Source organism: Arachis ipaensis, chromosome B1 (genome assembly GCF_059453495.1).
Source record: "Arachis ipaensis isolate K30076 ecotype BB chromosome B1, ASM5945349v1, whole genome shotgun sequence".
In the NCBI taxonomy this organism is placed as follows: domain Eukaryota; kingdom Viridiplantae; phylum Streptophyta; class Magnoliopsida; order Fabales; family Fabaceae; genus Arachis; species Arachis ipaensis.
The window spans coordinates 99,241,383-99,250,371 of record NC_142436.1 but is presented as its reverse complement, the minus strand read 5'-3'; the positions used below and the strand labels follow the sequence as shown (position 1 = coordinate 99,250,371).

At 32.9% G+C, this 8,989-nt stretch overlaps 1 pseudogene; it reads right to left on the bottom strand.

Moving 5' to 3' along the window:
• Positions 1-1,533: 1,533 nt before the first annotated feature.
• LOC148577624 (uncharacterized) lies at positions 1,534-2,303 on the bottom strand (annotated as a pseudogene).
• Positions 2,304-8,989: the final 6,686 nt, after the last annotated feature.

The following is an 8,989-nucleotide window of genomic DNA, read 5'->3' as shown; positions in this document are numbered from 1 at the left end:
CAAGACTTTGATGAGTTTATGAGTGTGATTCACATAGTACTATACAAAAAAGAACATTAATATGATATTATGATATTGAGTATTGGTTCTGGTACTTGATGTTAATTGTTGTTGATATACTTGTTAAATGCTACATAAGGAATGCTATTGGTACTAGTTTTGAATCATGATCAATGATCAAAATTGCAAAGATCTTGTTTGATTTTATACGATGATTATATATGATAAAGTGAAAGGATATTCATGTCATAGTGGTAGAACTTTTATGTTGTCTATTGTTGTAGTCATTTTTATTTAAAAAATCAATAATAAGTGAAACTTTAATTTTTATAATAAAAAATGTTAAAAAAATATGATTGAATTTTTTTATGGTAAAAAAATGTCAAAAAATGTCTATCATATAGTATATTTCACTGTTAATAATTGTAAAAATTTTTTGTTGAGAATTTTTTATGGTCAATAAGTGTCAAAATAAATAGTATTTTTGACGGTTAATAAGTATCAAAAAAATATATTCTCAAATTTTTTTAATATTATTTTTGACAGCTAATATTTATCAAAATAAAATTAAGCTTTTTTCACAATTACTTATATGTTAAAAATACTATTTTTGACAAAATTTTTATTAACATATTTTCATAGTTAAAATAGTGTCAAAAATTATTTTTTGAAGAATTTTAATTTTTTTTACACATATAACCCTAAAAAATAATCTATGTTGTTGTAGTAATTATATGGTATTTAAATGAAACTTAAATTATACCTTAGCCGATTTTTCTTCAAGCTCAAAACCACCACAATTCAAGCTTCCAAGATTAATTCCCATCAAATCCAATAAATTTCAGCCACCAAAACTTTATTCCAAGTACTCAAATTCACCACTTTAACTTTAATTCACATGTATTCAATCTAATTTTCATACAATTTCATCATATCAATACTAGGGTTTCTAATGAAATAAACCGCAGGGATTCAGAATTTTCTTACCTTATCCACTGATGATTGGGGTGAAACCTAACAATCACCTAATGCTAGATTGCACCTAAACTACCAAAATTATGAAAATCTCTCAATACCCAAACCAAAAATGTGAAATGAAAAGAATAGAGAACTGGGCAAGAAATTCAGAGATTCTTACTAATTGTTCAAATAAAATTGAAGGGGGTTCCGAGACGAACACGTGGCCACAAATGACTCGTCAATCGGAGCTCCAGATTAAAAGTTATGGAAGATTGAAATTGAAAGTAAGAAGGGTTTGGGGTTCTTGGCTCACCTCCTCCTTTTTAGCGTAAAATGAAATTTTGGAAGGGGGAGAAGGCTGAATGCCAATCTTATATATGGATTATGTGAGTGGGCTTGGGTCCACTTGGGTTTAGTTCTCTCGTTTTAGTCCGTTGGACCAACTTTAGACCAAAATCTTTAAAATTAGTATTTTAATTCGTATTTTAAATATTTTTACTTCTCTAGATCATAAAATTTAATTTTCTAATCCCCTTGGCTCATGATTAACTTATTAGTTAATTATTTATTAATTTATATACACGATTGACGGCAACGGACAAAGTTAGTTTCGTCATCTAGTAGCAGAGCATGTAGTTTGAATTTTACAACAATCTCACCAATTTTCTCCACCTCAAATACAAGTGCAACACTGCAATTGTTGCGTACATCTGGAACTGAGATAGTCATAATTGATCGAAAATCAATTGGACTTAACCGCGAGTAGGTGTCTTTGTCCTCCACTTTCTCCCAGACGTTACCTTGGGGGTCACAGACAACTATTTCTTCTTGTCCAGGTAGATATAATGCAAGCATGAAAAGTTTGTCATCAAAAATGAATCATTGACACCAAGGAGAATCAATTTTATAATAGAGTTGTGTTGGAATAACAGGAGAAAGTGAGTGAGCCGACAAGGAATGCTAGCTCCCGAATTCAAGAACCCAAAAACCTTCTGTGTGCACATGTGCAAACAAGTAAATTTTGCCTCTAATATTTGCGATGAAATAAGAATCGGAAGTAGATATCGGTGGTGGAGGGATGAAGTTAGGCTCTGATATCTGCAGCTTCCTGTTGTGGCAGTGGAGCTCCCAGGATTCACTATCACCCAATAAGAATGCAATGTTAGAGTGATGGAAAGTGTGCATGTGTTACATTGGAAGCTTTAATTGGGCAAAAAAGAATGTTGGAAGAACAAGGAGGGAATCCCAATTCTCAATCTTGTTCTTCTCTAATCCAAGCAATTTTGCAACAGGAGAAACAAATGCATTTTTTTTCCGTAATTGGCATACAATAATGACTCCATCTTCGATAGATACAAGAGTCGACAGATGGCTATGGCTGACTGTTTCGGAATCAGACGTAAGGTCAGGTTTTAGAATCTCTCTTTTAAATTCCTAAAAAAAAGAATATAGTTTCAGAATTTTCAGCATAACAAATTAGAAGAAAAATTTTAAACAGAATTTTAAGACCTTCTTACTGAAATAAATATGAAACAATTTCGCTATGTAACCAATAAGGGTCTTGCCGATTCCTATCAATTCTTATTGGGCTGAATCTGAAAGCCCAACACAATAAAAAAAACATTCTCCCGTTTATCCTTTCTTACACTAATTCATCTTTCTTCTTTTTCCCCACCTCCACTTTTCACAGCGCCCCCCCCCCCCCGCGCTGCACCTTCACAGCTCTACTCTCTGCACTATCCATTCTTGACAACGAAGAAGCATCGCGCCGCCGCAGCCGACGAACCACTCCGCGCTGTCCGACTGAGCAACGCGTCACACCTCCTCCCTCCCCACGTCGTGCCGCATTCCTAAGCCCCATTGTTGCCCGTACCCGTCAGAAGAGGAGGCTGCCCATCAACCCATTATGCCACACCGTGCGACGAAGCACCGTGGCCAGTCATCATTCGCATCGTGCTTGCTCCTCTGCGCACAGTGTTACCGATCTCCTCTGTCGCTGCCTCTACAACGTGTGACCACTATAACAACCTGAATTTTTAAAAATTAAATAATGAGTTATTCATAATTTATTATTTTATTTAAAAAAATTATTTTTTCTAAAAATAATTAAATTAAATTTTATAATACTTTGAGTTTAAAATTTATTAAAATTTTTGAATTATTTTTATTACAATAAATATTTAAAAAAATAAATAAAATACAAAAAAATTATTATTATTATAATTATTATTATTTTTACTATTATTATTATTATATTATCATTGTTATTATTACTATATTATCAATATTATATTATTATTATTTGGTTTCACTTAAGGCCGAAGCCATTAAGGAAACCAAAGGAAAGATAAAGGAAGCCAAACGTGGCTATTATGTATGACATATATATATAAACATTACACATGTTTCCTTTACATATATATAAGCAATGACACGTACCCCCTTTATTCATTCATCACCACTAATTATCATCTTGCTTCATCTGGTTTCTTTATCCCATTGAACCCAAAACAAAAGAAAGAAAGAGAGAATGCCGTGAGTGAGAAGCCGTGATTCCATGGCATCTCCGAGCCTTTGTGCTCGATTTTTTGAAATTCGTAACCCATTAAAAAATTTAATGTAATAAAAATGTTCGTATCTTTTTTTTCTATATGTTGGTATTACTTTTGTCCGATAAAAATTGATGGTGGTCTAACTCTTCTTTCTCTTAAATTCAATGAATTGAAATTTTAAGAGGCATAGATAATTTCTGACATTTCCTTCTTCAGCATTTCGGTCAGAAAATTTCTCCGAAATTGTTGTTGATTTTAATTTCGTACGAAAATAGGGGGTTTTATTTTAAAATTAAAAATTTTTTATTTAAGAATGACAAAAAACTTATTGAATAATTGCAAATGATTTATACGTGTTTTGTGAATGTTGATAAATTTAATGTTGATTGTTAAATTAAAATATAAATTGAATTTTATGAATTGAGTTTGAATTGAAACTTTGATTGGTGCTGGAATGTTTGATTGTGGAAGTGAATGGTAAATGATTCTAGTGTTAGTATGATGGTGATTAAGTGTTGATGAAAGGCTGGTAAACTGTTGAGAAATTATAAAAGTGAGGGAGTCCTAAGGGTGGTGAAGTCGAATTTTAATGGGAGGTTCTATCCGGATTCTTGTAAAAATATATGAAAAAATAATTTTATTTTGGAAACCTCATTTACAAGCTTATTTTAAGAAAATAACTCTATTTTAGAAAAACTTTTGGTTTACATATTTGCTCATAATTGAGAAAAAGGGTTTTGTATTAAATAAATTAATTTATGGGAAGTGATTTTTTTGAGAATTAAAGATGGTTTGGTAGGGACCTTGAAGGGTGACAAAGTCCAGATTTTAGAGGAAATGATGTAGAAATTTTTATAAAACTCCGAGGCTTGTTTGAAGTGTTATTTAAAAGAAAATTTGATTTAAGAATCATATTAATTGATTTCGATTTATTAAAAAAAAGTATAATATTTTAAGTTCAATCTATTGAGAAAAGATTTTGTTTTAAGTTAGAAATTGAGTTTGGTTTATTAAGAAAGTGACTTTTATCTTGATTGAAAGTTAAAGAAGTCTGGGTATTTAGAAATTAAAGGTTTTGATGCTAAGAATGAATGTTTACCTATGAGGTGATGTGGTGGTAAGAGTGATTGATTATTTGGTGATGCGGATGTATCTATAATTAAGTAGTGATATGGAGATACGTTTAATAATGTAGGTGATGCGGAGGTGTATATATGTAGTTGGTGACATAGAGGCATAATAAAGAGAAAGAAAATGAGAAGTCATGTATGAAAGAGATAATTGAAACGGAGAATGAATCATGAAAAGTGTATGATTGAATAGGCCTTGTGCCAAAGTATTAATGCAGAAGTGCCCGCCTGACTGATAGCCAAAGGTTGGCAATGCGGGAATATTCGCCTAACTGATAGCATATTGTTTGATTAAATGGGCCTTTGTGACAAATTTCTAATGCGAAAGTGCCTGCCTAACTAATAGCCTAAGGTTGCTAATGCGAAAATGTTGGCCTAACTGATAGCCTGTTTCTACCGTGATGCCAAGATATCCTAACTGACATACCCATGATGATAATTGTGCCTGAATGACACGGTAAAGAAACCATATTCGGAGTTCGCCCCGAGTAACGTTGGGTTGCGGGTAGACAACCGACGCGTGAGCTCATGGCTTGCATAGGAAAGGCATTCATCATATGCATTGCGTGAATTACTTGAATGTTCCTGTGTTCTGTGCTATGTTATTTGTGAATTCCTTGTGTTTGATTCATGTGTGAATTATTTGTTTCTTTGTGTTGCGTGTGTGCTTGTGCTTGATGGTTCCTATATGTGTCAAGAATTAAGATAGTCGAGGGCTGATTACTCTACTTAATCACTAAGTGACATAATTGAGATTTGTTTAAAGTAATATAATTTGAAAAGAACTAACTAAAGTCTTTAAAGTAAGTTTTGAAGAATTCTAATGGTAATTATTTTAAAGTTATAAAGTAATTATTTGCAAATTATTTCCCTAATCTTGAAGCATTCACTTTTCCTACTGAGAACATGCGATGACAACGTTCTCGCCCCCTATAAATTTTTCTTTTAGCAACAGGTACAGGAATCCTTGGCACGGAGCTGCGACTGAACGTCAGAGCTTTATATATATATGTATCCGTAAATTTTGTATTTGGTTTAGTCTTAAACTTTTCCCTCGCCATTTATTGTCTTTGATTTTGAGAGGGGTAGAACTTGTAATCGAGAATTTTGGAATAAGTCTTTGTAAATATTGCTATGTGTATATATATGTTTTTCTGATTAAAAGGTTTAAAGTAAAGACCTTTTGTTTTCTTGATTAAAATTCCGATTCGTATTCACGAAAGCTCAATATTAAATAAAAATAGCATAAAATAAAAAAGGTTAGAGGTAAGTAACGCCTAAACCTTTAGTACCATCATGTGGTGCTAAAAGTTAGGGTGTTACGACTACTATCTCATCCTCTTCCCTTTTTTGAAATACATTTAAGTGTTTTTATATGGACAAACCAATCTTTTCTATTATAAGATAGCAAATGTTTCTTTTGTATTTTATATAGATGTTTCTTTTGTGGAGGTCTGCAATAAAAAAGGAAAGAAGACATGGCGCACGACAACAACTCCATGTGGCTGGGGCGCGATCACAGAGGTCAACGATAGGGAAGAAGAGAAGACGTGATAATGAAGCGGTTAATTTGTTAATTTTTATTATTTAAAATGTATTTAATATTGATTATTTAAATTTTAAATTAAAAAAATGTAAAATTAATAATTTTAATTAGAGTTGTTTAGAATTAGCTGGTTTAGGAGTTAGTTTCCTAGATTTTCTCGTATGCAAAAAGTTTTGATTTTCAAAATACGCATAGAAGAGAAGCATTACAAAAATAAGCAAGCCCAACTCAAGAGGAGCCCATGCAAAATTGATTTAGGGTATCCATCGTGTCCAAGAAAAAAACGTAATGGCAGCCATGAAATGGCTTAGCGAGTAATCAACAATGGGAAAATCCAATTCCTTGCTACTTTGCTAGCAATCACGAGATGGGTGCAGAACAAGGTTGAACCCAATTGATTGCTGGCCTTATCATTTTTATTTTTGTGTTCATTTAAATCATTCTGATTCATTATCGCTTTCTAAAAAACTTAATTTTAATGCACTGATGTAGTATAACACTATATTGATAAAAATAATTATTTTTAATATTAATTATATGCTTGGTCAATTAAAAAAATGGACGAAATTGTACAATTATGTACAATATTTTATACTAATCCATCAAAATTAAATTCATAGAAAAAATCTATATTAAAATATTGGTGGACAACGTAGGATTTTAATTTATATAAATTTTATTTCATAAATTAGTATTTATAAGTAATTTAAAGCGTATTTATCAATTTGTGTATACCTTACATATCTTGGATACAGAGGCATCAAAACCAACAAAAACACAACTCGAATACTCTGTATCCTGGATAAAAGCAATTAAAAAAAATTTTACAAGTGCACCCGGGATATAAACAACTACCCAAACATGCATAAATCAGGTGCAATATACTTGGGATACAGCCATAAGTAATTTTTGGATACTGTATCTGAGATACAGCTATAAACAGTATAGAGACACTATACCTGAGATACATGCTTAAATAAATAGGGGTGTCTGCACCCTAGATACGTAACAAAAAATGTCTATATAAATAACATCTTGACTCAATATTCATCACATACACGACATCCATCTTAATTTTATCTATTCTTCTTCTACTTTTTCCCCAAAAAATCGGCTAGTAATCAGTTTTTTTTGTAGTAGTTTATCCCAATGAGATAATTAGAAACGGTGATGACAAAATAATATTTGAGTGCAATTCACCTATGATGCTGGACAATTTTCGTATTGATTCTCTAGATGCGCTTAAGAAAGTCATCTTGAGCAACATGGGTAATCGGTTTAAAGGAAGTTAGCCAAGTAGCATATAGATTTCTATCAGCGTTGCCTAGTGGAGGTTTTACTAATAGGACGTTTTGGGTTCACTACAAGAGAAGTGTTGAGTACCGTTGGATTTACCGGCGGATTTAGCATCGCGTGTTGCCGTCGGATTTACAAACGAAAATAGAAACTAATTCGTCGTGTCAAACTTTTACTATTGGATTCGCTATTCTGACGGTGAAGCCGCTAGTAATAATTTAAGGGAAAATAGAAAACTTTGCACGGATTAGTAACCGTCGGATTTATTGGGGGATAAATCCGACAGTAACTCAATTTAGTGTGATGCAGTGTTTGGTCACCCGCAAAATATTACCGTTGGATTTATCCGCCAGTAAATCCAATGGTAACTAGCCCTAAAATTGAAGGCGTGAACCCTCTCCCCTTTCACTTTGAATCCCCCTCTCTCTTTCAACCCTCTCTTTTCCAACTCTTTCTCTAACCCTCTCCCCACCACTCCGTTACCCCCGCCGCCCCCTTTGGCTGCCTCTTCTCCCCCTCACCGAAATTAGTCCCTTCGTTCATTCTCTCTCTTTCGCAATCCAACGTCAGCCGCGAAACCTTCTCTCCCTCTCTATTCGTCTCACCGTCAGCAACCTTAACACCGACGATGACCACTTGTGCAACAGCTCTCTTCCTCTAGCTCGCCCCTGCCACTCTCCCATACCGAACCTTCATCGCAGTAGAACAGAGTCCCTGTTTCCCAATTTTTGGTGACTTTCCACGACTCCCAGCGCCGTTAGAGCTTCCTCTAGGACTGCCGTGGCACTCGACTAGCAGCGGCTGTTGCTGCCACTGCATCTCCCTCCCTTGAATTCTTCTTACTCTATTCAAAGCTCAGGTTCCATGATCACTCTTTTTCTCTGTTTTAGTTAATTTAGGGTTTAGTTATATGTTAATTTCTAGTTAGTAAGTAGAATTGGTTATCATTATTTTCTGCTGGTTAGATGATTTAGATTAGTATTAGGATTTTTTTTTATTAGAATTGTTGTTAGTTTATATATAGTTCAACATGTTGTATGTTTCTTGTATTTAAATTTGAATTTGTTTGGACTGGATTGGTTGATTTTTTGCTAAATTTCTGCAATGAGCTACTGATTGTTGTGTCATTGATGCTAATTTGTGTGAATTGATGTTGAAGAAAGTCTTGGTTGTGCTATTTCTTGTTGTTTGATGCTTTTGCACACCAAGTGTTCAATTATATGCCTCTATGTGTCATTTGTGTTTTAGTTAATAATTATATGCCTCTATGTGTCATTTGTGTTTTACTATGTCAATATAAGTGCATTATTTTTAGGATTATTCTAATTCATATTTATAATGATTGAAGAAATCATTTATTTTAAGGCAACAAATAACACTCATTTTTTAAATATTGGTGAAATTTAACTTAATTTTCTATATTTTCAAATAAATATATATTGATTAATGTTACATATAATGACATTCTTTGAGATTTAAATATCAATATATATGATACCCTTATA